At 42.8% G+C, this 12,395-nt stretch overlaps 1 pseudogene; it reads right to left on the bottom strand.

Annotated features, from left to right (window-relative positions):
* Positions 1 to 11,173: 11,173 nt before the first annotated feature.
* LOC119315470 overlaps positions 11,174 to 12,395 on the bottom strand; it is a 7,115-nt pseudogene continuing 5,893 nt past the window's right edge.

Here is a 12,395-nt window from a genome sequence, read left to right as displayed (position 1 = left end):
TATAAAGGGTAATTTAGACTTTTGACAAATCGTATCCAGTTTTGTACGTAGGAGGACCTCCTCTACGCTGGAATACGGCACAGGCACAGCTAACCTGGGCCGGCCCCTTTGCGCTGGAAAATCAACAAAAATTACGCCCTATATGGGTATCGAACTCACGACCAGCCATATAATTCCAACCGCTGCTAGCCACTTCGGCTGCCTAACTCAAGTGCTCCAGACTGCCACGCCTAAAGAATTAGTGAAGCGGAAACACTTTAACACCAATTCACAAATACATAAATGGGTGCGCGGATCTAACACACAAGCTCCTGCGAGTGCATAACATCACTAGTCCAAAACGATCTATTTTTTTGAAATTTCGTATGTGAATTTCTGTTTCACAAAGTAACTTTTTTTTAAACCCAAACATTTTCAAAATCTGTGAACATATTTTTTTAAACACAAACCTTTTGTGAACAACGTTTCAGACCCTCAAACTTTGTTTTAGAAAAATAAGAGCACAATTGAAAGTGAGAACATTTCTTGAAACTACAAAAAAAATTAAAATACGAACATTTTCTTGTAAGAGGAACAAAACTGAAAACATGGACATTTTCTGAAACTATGAACAATTATTTCAAAATGCGAACATTTTATGAATTACTTGGAATGTTTTTGTATTTTCAAATTGCTCATAATGTCAAAACACAAACATTTTTACAAAGAGCTAACAAAATTTTGAACCCGAACATTTTTCTTTTAACATTTTAGGAAAGTCACTATCAAATTTGGAATTTCAAGAAAACTACAAATAAAAATTTGTAACATTTTTTTTCAATTTGCTCGATTTTTTGTATTCGTGTAGAAAAATCACCATGTTCAACGTAGGGTGTCGGGGTAGGTCAGAAGGCTCCGTTTGGGAGCATGTTTTTTCTCGACATCCGTCCAATGACCTAATTTTTTTCACTCGCATCAATTCAGGGCACCATGCCAAGGTTTTTTGGTTTTCTACAAATTTTACATTTTCTGAAGCTTTCTTTGTCAAAAAAGGGTGATAAATTGCCAAACGTGTCGCAACTTGCATACGGTGTCAAAAATCGTTCAAACTTGGCATGGATTCCTACCATGGGTAGGCCCACCTGGTTGCAAAAGTTGGGTTATTGCAAGCGTATCCAAAAATAGACATCCATTAAATGGCCCCAATTATTCCCATGGCCTTGTATGGCCAATTCAAGACACCATGGCAAGTTGTTTTGGTTTTCAATAATTTTTGCATTTTCTAGAGTTTTCTCGGTAAAAAAAAAAGAAAATAAATGCTCGGACATGTGGCAACTTGCATACACTGTCGAAAATAGTTCAAACTTGACATAGATGCCTACCATGTGCATGCTCAACTTCTTGAAAAAGTTGTGGTCATTTGAAGGATATCTAAAAATAGACCATGTTCAAATGAGTGTATACAGGTAGGACAGAAAGCTCCGCCTGAGAGCACGTTGTGTTTCGACATCCATGAAATTGCCCCAATTTTTTATATGACCTTGTATGGCCAACTAAATGCACCATGCCAACTTTTTTTTTTGTTTTTTTGATGAATTTTGCGTTTTCTGGAGTTTTCTCAGCCAAAAAAGGTCGATAAATGGTTGGACGTGTCGCGACTTGTATACGATGTCAGAAATCATTCAAACTTGACATGGATGTCTACCATGGGCATGCTCACCTACTTAAAAAAGTTGTGGTTATTTCAAGAATGTCCAAAACTAGACCATGTTCAATGAAGGGTGTTCGGTTGCCAGAAGGCTCTCTTTGAGAGCACATTGTTTCCTTCACATCCTTGAAATGGCCCCAATTTTTTCATGGCCTTGTATGACCAATTCAAGACACCATGCCAAGTTGTTTGAATTTTCAACAAGTTCTGCATTTTCTGGAGTTTTTCCGATGAAAAAAGACCGATAAATGATCGGGCGTGTCGCACAAGTTGCATGCGGTGTCAGAAATCATTCAAACCTATCACTGGTGCCTACCATGGGCAATGCCCACCTTCCTGCAAAAGTTGGGGTCATTTCAAGAATATCCAAAACTAGACCATGTTCATTGAAGGGTGTTCGGTTGCTAGAAGGATTCATGAATTTAGAAAAAAAATCTTTATTCATCTTGAGAAATCATTCATCTTGAATAAAGATTCATCAATTTAGAAAAAAAGAAATCTCTACTCAACTTTTGCAGGAAATGAATAAAGAGTCATCTTGAATCATGCTCGGAAAAAGAAATCATGCATCTTAAAAATCATCTACTCTAAAAAAGAAATCATTCATCTCGAGAAAGATTCATCAATATTAAAAAAAGGTTCATTGATTTTTTTAAAGGAAACTGAAAAAGGTTGCACATTCAAAAGAAAAAGTAAAACAAAAAGGAAAATAAAACTAAAAAGAAAAAAAGGGAAATGAAAACCGAAAAAAATGTTTGAAAAACTAAGAAAAAAAGGAAATCAGAAACAGGAAAGAGCAAGGAAGAAAAGGACAAGACAGAACTACCTAAACACACGTGCTCAAGTCGCCGGTTGGTTATCACGTCGAATTTTGTACAAGGTAGAACCTGGTTCGATTTTCCTCTCAGCCTCATATTTTTCGCGATTTAAAATCGGAAAAAAAAGAAGGGAAAGATGGGCCGGCCCAGCTCACTATACATCGTATACAGCAGATGAATGATTTCTAATATATGACCATCGTGCCCTTACTTATGAAGAGGTATCGATTAATCTGGGTCGTTCACGTGTTTGGGGGGTGAGGGGGGAGGATGTACCGAAGCAGAAGTGTTATTGTACAAGTTAGGTTACAGTTGGACTTTGAGTCATATGGTGTGTAGATAGGATATGCAGTTGTGTCATAAAAGGACACTCGTACCCTAGGCCTCTTATATAATGGAGGTAGACACACGAAATAATCTATGCGAACATAATAGCACAGGCAAGCGGGGGAGTCGGCGGCGTATGCCGGTGCCCGGGCGGTCGGGGTGTGGTATTGTAACGGTGTCACGAGGAGCGTCCTGGTCTGTCCCCGGAGATGTAGCCATATCGATGAACCTCATTAACAAATCTCGGTGTCCTGCTCGTGTGGTTGCTTGATCCTCGGATGATCGACGGTGTGCTTCGAAGTGGTATCATGAACAATGGTTGCGAAGAGGCTGTTTGATTGATCTAGAGGAGGGCGACGAAGGACGTCTGATAACTCGGCCGTGGTGATTGAAAGAGTTTTCGACGGGTGTTAAAATTGTCGGAGGAAAAGCAATCAGAAGTGGCATGCGAAGAAAGCGAGCAAGCAGCCAGCACGGGGTTCTCTACCTGATCGAAGTTGTATGGCGAGGCGGCGGCCAAGGCACGCAGATGAGAGCAGCAGGAGTGTGCGCACAAGCGGCAGGCCACACAGGTTGGCCGAGGTTGCATTACAAAAGTTCGCACACGGGTGTGCTTGTGTTGATGGGCTGCTGCCTAGGCAAATGTATGGACAAAGTACAGAAGAAGAAAGCTCCATGAAACGTTGCATTTGTTAAGAAAAAAAAGAAAGCTACATAATAGATTGATGCTAACCATCGGGAGAAAGATATAGGAAAGACCAATGGATCTACAGCCTACAGGAGCACGTGGTGGACTTTGGAGGTTTTTGATCTTCATGGCTAGGTGCAACGGGATGGCTTACATGACAGAGTTTGGCATTATTTCTTTGTACACGGGTTGTGTATCGGGATGGTGTGGAGTAAGGGTCTGTGGTGCGCGTGGCAAGAATGGCGATGTGCGTATATGGCTCGAAGGAGTTCGGAGCGTATTGTGGCAGGGATCATGTATATACAGGGCATTAAGCAATACACAAAGAGATGTGCGGGCGGACACAACGCAGGGTGAGACATGGTTGCAGTCGGACAATTTCGACTAGGTCGGACTGGACAGTCTGATGGATCGACAAGGATGTTGGTCAAAGCAGAAGACGGTGGTGATTTCAGCGACGATGACATAGGAGCGTCATGTTGATGGTGACCGAATCCTGGGGTATGGAAACACGTGGTGTGGGCCTGAGGGCTTGTGCGGGCTTTAGCAAGACTATGACGTAGGGTTGATTCAAGGCAGTGTACACACGAGAGCTTGAAGTCGACAGGGCGCGGGGTAGCATAGCGCAGCTACATGGAGTCATGTTGAAGGTGGAGCTGGAATCTGATGGATGACTACACTCTGTGCTGATGGAGGGGCTATGTCGTAAATGTATGGAGAGTCGAAGCCTATTTCATCAGAAAAGCAAGAGACACATGGATCGGACTGGGTGCCAGTGGTTTGAAGGAAACATGATACTCAACATCGGTCAGTGATGATCGGCGGTTCTCTACAGTAAAGATTTGGGTGGTGTTGGTCGCGACCCTGGAGACTCGACCGGGATAGCAAAGGCTCGGGGCGCGGTGATAGCGGTGAGGTGTGCGATAAGCACGAGACACAGCGACAAGCCAAGGCACTGGTGGTCAGACATGTGATTAGACAAAGTGTGCAGGGGTGCTGAAGCAGTGTTGACGAGTACCAGATTCAAGTTGGGTCTGGGTCTTGGTGCCAGAAGATGGACAGGCATTGACCATGGAGAATCTGAGAAAGTGGCGGAAAGTCTTAATGACAAAAGCTGAAATAGTACATGACCATATATTCTGTGGTGTTCAATGCACGTGGTGTGACAAGACAGAAGGAGATAGAGTGCTATAGTTGTGGGGCATGTAAGAGACTATTCGTAAAAAGGGATCAGGCAACCGTGAATTTACTTCAAGTTTCAGACAGACGGTCAAGAAAGAGCGGCGATGTTGAGTTCAGGTTGTATGTGGTGTCCAATATGTGAGCTGTTAACTTTTATGCGGACCAGTGATCGGTGTGTGATGGCATGGAACGAATACTCCGGAAGTTGGGAGCACGAAGTAGAGTAATGAGGAACTTAATTTTGCTCTAGTGTTGACTATGAAGAAGACGAGAAGAACCTACAGTTGCAGGTGGAGTCACATGAAGTCTGGAGTAGCAGCGGTGCTCACGGCGTATCTCAAGTCCAATGTATATGGAGGTTCGACATAGGGACGGAGCCAGAAAATCAAGATAGGGGGGGCAAGAACTAGAAGCATCAAACCATAGGATATATAGTCAACATACTCCCTCCGTTTCTAAATATAAGTCTTTGTAGGGATTTTACTATAAACCACATACGAATGTATATAGATGCATTTTAAGTGTAGATTAATTCATTTTGCACCGTATGTAGTCCACCTAGTTGAACCTCTATAAAGACTTATATTTAGGAACAGAGGGAGTAGTAAATGTTTGGCTGGGCACTTTGGGGCTCTGATCCAAAGAGGCCCCTAAGATAGTCTATATATGTCTCCGTTGTTCCACAATAAGAACAAAAGGTACATAGTTGTTAATTCAAAATTTGATTTACGAACAACAGTATCAAAGATCGATAATTTTCTAACTGATAGTTCTTGATGTCTGTTGTTCTACAGTATCAAAGATCGATAATTTCTAACTGCTAGTTGTTGATGTCTGTTGTTCTACAATTACACTTATACTGTTTACAAGACACAAACTAATCTAATCCAATGATAAATATAAACTAACCTTTTTCATCGTTTGATCGCTCATCCGTGCGGCCGGCCGGACAGAACGCGCGGCGGATCACACGGCGTGCTTGCATTTTTTTTAGAAGAAGAGGGCCCAGCCCCGATTCCATTGCAAAGCAAAGAAATCACAACAGTTCAGTACATCAAAGAGCACAACATCTCAGTAACTACAGAAGTAACACTACCGCACACTAAAACAAAAGGAGAAAAGGCTAGTAGCCAGCTATTACAAGTAATACGGCCACAAATTAAGCATAGAACACTAGCCACCTCCCCTGTCTAACTCCAGAGCCACAGGCTCAATAACCAACTAAAAGCAAAAAAAACTGCACCCAGCTCTTCAGCCTGGATCTGGCCACATCAACGGTAATGGAGCTTTACTTAGAATCTCCAGCTCCCGCACCATGTTCTGAATTTGCTTCTTAACAGGGTCTACAGACAGCGTTTCCCACCGTGCAGCGTATGAGGCCGTCTTGCGCCATAGCACCTGTATATTAAGCCATTTGGAGCGGTTAAAAATTAAGTCATTCCTTGTATTTCAGATGGCCCAAAGGCCAGCTGAATGCACAATATTTGTGGCACTCATATTACCCCCTCTAAGCCAGTCTGACAAGGATAGCATGTTGACTGTTCTATTGTAGCCAGTGATCCTGGAGATGTTTCTCCAAAATTCAGTCATAACATCGCATCCAAAAAATAGATGGTGGCAAGATTCATCACTCGAACAGAAAGCACAAGATAAGTCAGGTACATTCTGTCTTTTATCCAGGTTATCTCTGGTCAAAATCTTGTTATTGACCACCAGCCACAAAAAAATATGAATCCTGGCAGGGATCTTAATATTCCACACAAAGGAGTGTTATTGGGAAGCACACCCCTAAGATTAACTACATTATACAAAGATTTAACAGAGTAAACCCCACTGGGATTAAGGTCCCAAATGAGTGAGTCCTCATCCGAAGTAAAAACAATAGATTTAGCAATCTCTACTAGCTCAAACCACAAGAGGCCGTATGCATCGATCTGATGCAGAGGCCGGGGTAAACCCCCTTTTCCAAAAAAAAAAAAAGCAATCTCTACTAGCTCAAACCACAAAGAGAGAAGCTCACTAGAAAAACATCTCCTAAAAGTAATCTTAAGGTTAGAGCCATCCCAAACTTGGTCTAAAGTGCAATCTTGTTCATTGGCAATGTTATATAAGTCCCGGTATAGAGTAGCGAGAGGGGCCAACCCAAACCAGCGATCCTCCCAAAACCTGGCTTTCTTACCATTGCCAACATTCCAGGAGTAACCAAACTTAGTAGCTTGGGCAGCCCAGAGAACACCTTTCCAGAAAGGTGAAGCACCAGCAGAAGGGCAAGTAAAGATGTTAGGGGACTGGGTGTTATACTTAGCATCTATTATGCTTTTCCAGATCTTACCCTCATCTCTATTATATCTGCTGACCCAAGAAGCAAGCAGACATAAGTTCATATCAGAGAGATCAGTAATCCCTAACCCTCCATATATATTTTTCATAGTAAGAGACCCCCAACTAGCAAGGTGATATTTGTGATGACCTTCATAGTCATCCCAAAAACAATGTGCCAGTTGAGAGTTAATAAGCTTAATAGCCCACTTGGGGAATTTAATATAGCCCATAAGATAAGAAGGGATGCTGGCTAGGCAAGCTTGCACCAGAATCAACCTCTTACCAAAGGAAAGCAGTCTCCCCCTCCAGCCAGCTGCTCTTTTAATAATAGAGTCAACCAAAGGCTGGAGGTCCTCTCTTCTAATTTTAGAGTAGTGTAGGGGAGCACCCAGATATTTAATGGGGAAAGAGCTTAGCTTACAACCCAAAGACTGAGCAAAACTAGTAGTCTCCTCCCTATCAATATTGATAGGAACCAGATCACATTTGTGGAAGTTGATCCTCATACCAGAAAGTTGCTCAAAACAAGAGAGGAGCCACTTTAAATTCCTAGTATGCTCTAAATTCTTATCCAAAAACAGGAGGGTATCATCAGCATATTGCATACTTATGACCCCAGTTGGGTTAGAAGGAGGAAAACCCCCAGCAATCATGTTCTGGTTAGCAGCTTTGGCCAGTATTCTAGTGAACACATCAGCAGCCAGATTAAAAAGCAAGGGTGAGGCAGGATCACCCTGCCTCACACCTTTACCTGCAATAAAAAACTCACTATTGATGTCATTAATTCTGACCCCAACAGATCCATTGTGAAGCAGAGAGCCTAATTTGTACATCCATTTAGGTCCAAAGCCTCTCCTTCTAAGAATGTCCAAAAGGAACTCTCTATTCACCATGTCATAAGCTTTTTCATAATCTAGTTTAAAACAAAATCCCTGAAGATGGTTGCTAGCTACAGCATGCACCACCTCATGGGCTGAAACAATACTCTCCAATATAAACCTGCCTTTAATAAAAGTAGTTTGATTAGGAGAGATTAAATCATTGCAAACTGGGCCTAGCTTATTAGCAGCACATTTTGCAAAGATCTTGAAACTACAGTTAATCATTGCAAGGGGTCTGAACCTGTCCAAGGAAACAGCATTTGGTTCCTTTGGGACAAGGGTCAGAAGGGAGAAGTTGAGTCTGTATAAATATAGCTCCCACTTCTCCCAATCTCTAAAAAGAGCAAACAAATCATTTTTAACAAGATCCCAAAAATGTTGATAAAATAAAAAAGGGAAACCATCAGGACCAGGAGCACCTTCAGCATACGAGCCAAAAACTGCATTTTTAATTTCTTCTTCAGAAAATGGTTTTTCCAAGAATTCAATATGATCAGCAGTAGCCATGCTAGACTGATCCCAGAAATTATCAACAAGTTTAAGATTAATAGCAGGAGAGTAGCCAAAGAGCTGTTTATAGTAATCTACTGCATTAGCAACAATACCTTTAGTGTCTTCAACTGGGCCAGCAGCAGTTTCCAGTACAACAATATGCTTCTTCCTCCTCTTCTGATTGGCCAGGGCTTGGAAGTAATCAGAGTTCAGATCCCCCTCTCTGATGTCCCTTTCCCTAGCTCTTTGCCTGGCCTTGATTTCCTCTTTCTTCCAAATCTCATTTAGCTCACCTGAAATCAATTTAATTCTAGCTTTAGAATTAGGAGAAAGAGGCTGTGTTTCTGCAAGAATGTCTAAGCAATTATATTCAGCAACTAGAGTTTGCTTAGTCCTGTTTTGAGAAGCCTCATAATTGAGACTCCACCCCTTGGTGGCTTTTCTAGTATTCCTGATCTTGAACTGCCAAATATCAATAGCAGAGGAGTACTTACAATCAGCATTCCAAGCTTTGTGAACAATCTCATCAAAGCCAGGAACTTCTAACCACCACTTTTCAAATCTATAAACTTTATTCTTAGGAATGGAAATATCATCTGAATTGTAAATAAGAGGAGTGTGATCACTCCCAATTCTTGGAAGAGATTTAACCTGGCTAGCAGGAAAAAGTTTTTCCCAGTCAGCAGAAACAAAAATCCTATCTAGAGCAGCCATGACTAAATTGTCTTGGTTATTGGCCCAAGTAAACTTTCTGCCAGCATTCTCGATCTCAATGAGGCCAAATTTATTAATCCAGTCATTGAAAAGATCAGCCAATGCTGGATAACTAGTCCAGTGTTCTTGTCCTCAGCAGTTCTAACCAAATTAAAGTCACCTCCCACTATGGTGGGCCCAGTCCAGTTATTTAGGAGGTTATGAAGCTCATTAATAAAATCAAGCTTAAATTCCTCATAAGCAGAACCGTACACAGAGATAAGCCTCCAAACAGTGTTATTACACTTGTTCTTCAGCAAACAAGAGATACTATAAGTGAATACTTCACAAGCTATGGTCTCAAATTTATCTTCCTTGACCCCTACTAATAAGCCTCCAGCAGTGTTATTAGCAGGCAGCCAATTCCAAATAAAACCATTTCTAGAGTCTATAGCCTCTAGCTGAGTAATACTAAACTCAGTTTTCTTGGTTTCAGATAAACAAACAAAGTCAGGGCAGTGAGCTCTATTGAGCTCCTGCACCTTAGTGATCTTATGAGGGCCATTGAGCCCTCTAACATTCCAAAATAGACCTATCATCTAAATCTAGTGGAAATTTTAGCTTGACACTTTTTGGACCTCTGACTTTTAACCTCCACCCAAGAAGAGGCATCATCAGACTCTTTTTCCATATTTGGATCAGAGTAATGGTCAATTTTTGTGTCAATAGTAGCAACAGAATTGTAAATATTGCAGTATTCTTCCTCGGTGACATCAATGTCTCCAGGAAGAAAAATATCAGGATTATCCTGTTTAAACTTCTCTAATCTTTCTAGTTCTAATTTCTTAACAACTTCAACATTATTGCTAGCTTGAGAAGGATTATCTCCCATCACAATTCCAGCATTGAAGGCTTTAGAAATTAGATCATCATTGTCTAGACAAGCAAGAGAACTATGGAAGACCTTGGGGTTATTACCTCTGGGAATCTCCAATTTCTTCTTCTGCTTAATCTCTTGAGCTTTGACCAGGGCTGGTTTCCCATCTCTCTTGATCCTGTCACTCATCCTAGTGGAAACAACAGGGCCCCATTTATCTCTCCCAGCTTTAAGGCTAGCTGTGTGGGAGGGGCAAGGGATTAACCCCCCAAGAGAAGCAGGAAAACTATCATAACTGGTCATTCCAGCCTTTGAAGCAGCTTCAAACTCAGGAAGCAGGATAGTACCACAATTCTCAACTGGGTTCTCTTAACAGCTTGCAGGTAGCTTTTGGTAAGAGGAGCATCCTGAATCTTTAAGAAAACCGATCTCTCCAAGGTGATATTGTTATTCATCTCCACCCCAGAGATAGCAGGATAAGAGACAACATCTATAGTATGAGTTCTGTTTCTAGTCCCACTAGGAGCTGAGGCAGTTCTTGGCCTGAAATTGGAGTTCTTCCTACTGTTATCCTGGTCATGTTCCATCTCCTCTCCCAGCAGGTCATCATTGCTGAACTCATCTTTACCCTCCTGTTTCTTGCTACTGTCATCATCATCATTTTTGTGATCTGTGCGATCAGAGGGGTTATCAGACTCCACAGGCTCTCTCTCCTCAACTTTGAAGGTGAGTAGGAACAGCTCTTGTTGAATTTCAAAAAGTCTGTCTCTAGGAATCAAAGCAGGGTCTCTAACAGCAACCTGAACTCTCACCACCTCATAAAAACTACTGAAGATCCCATGCCAATCAATGTTAGTGATGACACCTAAGGTAGCAGCAACTTGGGCAATCACAGACCAGGAGCACCACACAGGAGGCAGGCCCACAATATCCACCCATATCTCAGTCAGGGAGTCATAAGCAGTTAGCTCTCCATGCCAATTCTTGAAAGAAATTGAGACCCCTTTCTTCATGAGGTTGATGGAGTCATAAGCAACTAAATCAGTGATTTTCTTGTTAGGGGGAAATCTGACTAGATATTGGGACTCATCATAGGCTCTAATCTGCCAAGGCCAGTTGGTTTTCCACATGCTAGTGAAGCAAGCACCGAGTTCCTCAGCAGAAATTTCTCCTTCTTCAATAACCACCAGACCCACATTCCAAAATTCAGCCAGTCGCTATTGCTTTTTTCTCCAGCCTCAAGATGAAAGAAGCCCAAGCCATCCCAGCACTTCCCCAGAACTGAGCAGCTGGGTAGGGCTTGTACCACAGGGGGCAGGCATCCATATGGTGACCAGGAATAGCACACATGAAACAATTCCTAGGTATCTGGCACATACCCACATAATGTCCAGGTAGCCCGCAGTTGAAACAAGTAGCCCCAATATACTTAGGGTCTACGTTGTAAGAGTCAGGAGCATCAGTAGACACAGTAACTTGAGGAGCAGCAAGCCCAGCATCAGTCTTCATACCTTTCTTCCCAGCAACATTCCTCTGTTTCTTTTTACTTTTACTCTGACCAACTTGACCACTCTCAGATCCAGAGCCACTGCCAGCATTCCCAGGCTGAGGGTATTGCATGGGAGCGATCTGGTTAGGGGCCATGAATGGGAATTGAAACTGTTGTTGATTAGGCCAAGTAATAGCAGGATATTGCTGATAACCAGGAGGAGGGTATCCTGGGAACCCCGACCCCATGTTTTGCGGATAGAACATCTGAGAGTTAGAGGCCAAAGGGAAAATGGGAGGCTTAGCATAAATGGAAAGGGGGGGAGGTTGGTTTTGCTGCTGAATCTGCTGTTGCTGTTGGACCATAGGAGGTCGAACAGGGGGGGGCAGTAGGCGGCACAGTGGTGAGCTGGGGAGGAGGGTGCGCCTCGGTGCGCCCACGGCCACCGTTGCCCCTCGCACCTCCTCTAGCACCCTGACCTGCAGCAGCTCTAGCCATCTTGCGGGTAACCTCCGCGTAGGTCTCCCTTCCTTCACGCTTCGCCCAAAAATCAGACGAGAAACTAAATTTGATGGGAATTTGGTGTTTGGCAGTAGCACCAGCAGGATAACAATCATCAGCAGTGAAACATCCACTCCAGAATTTGTCCTTCCTAATCCAGAATTGAGAAGGAGGAGGAGGGGGGCGCGCTTGCATATCCCCTTCCTTTCTTGAAGCAGGCGGCTGACAGACGATCTAGCGGGCGGCCGGCGGCAGGCTCGATCGCAGGAGCGGGTTGGAAACGAAGCGATTAGAGGGGAGATCTAAACTGCAAACTGTGCGTACTGCTTCTAGCCTGGCCCCTTTGCTTCCATGGTGGGCTATTTCCCTTTTTTACTTTTCCTGGGATTTGGGCCTTTTACGTGCAATTTTCGTTGTAAACAGTACACGGGCCCTTTT

This window comes from Triticum dicoccoides, chromosome 6A, assembly GCF_002162155.2.
Source record: "Triticum dicoccoides isolate Atlit2015 ecotype Zavitan chromosome 6A, WEW_v2.0, whole genome shotgun sequence".
NCBI lineage: Eukaryota > Viridiplantae > Streptophyta > Magnoliopsida > Poales > Poaceae > Triticum > Triticum dicoccoides.
Note: the sequence above shows the minus strand (reverse complement) of the source record. Positions and strands in the feature narration are given on the sequence as shown.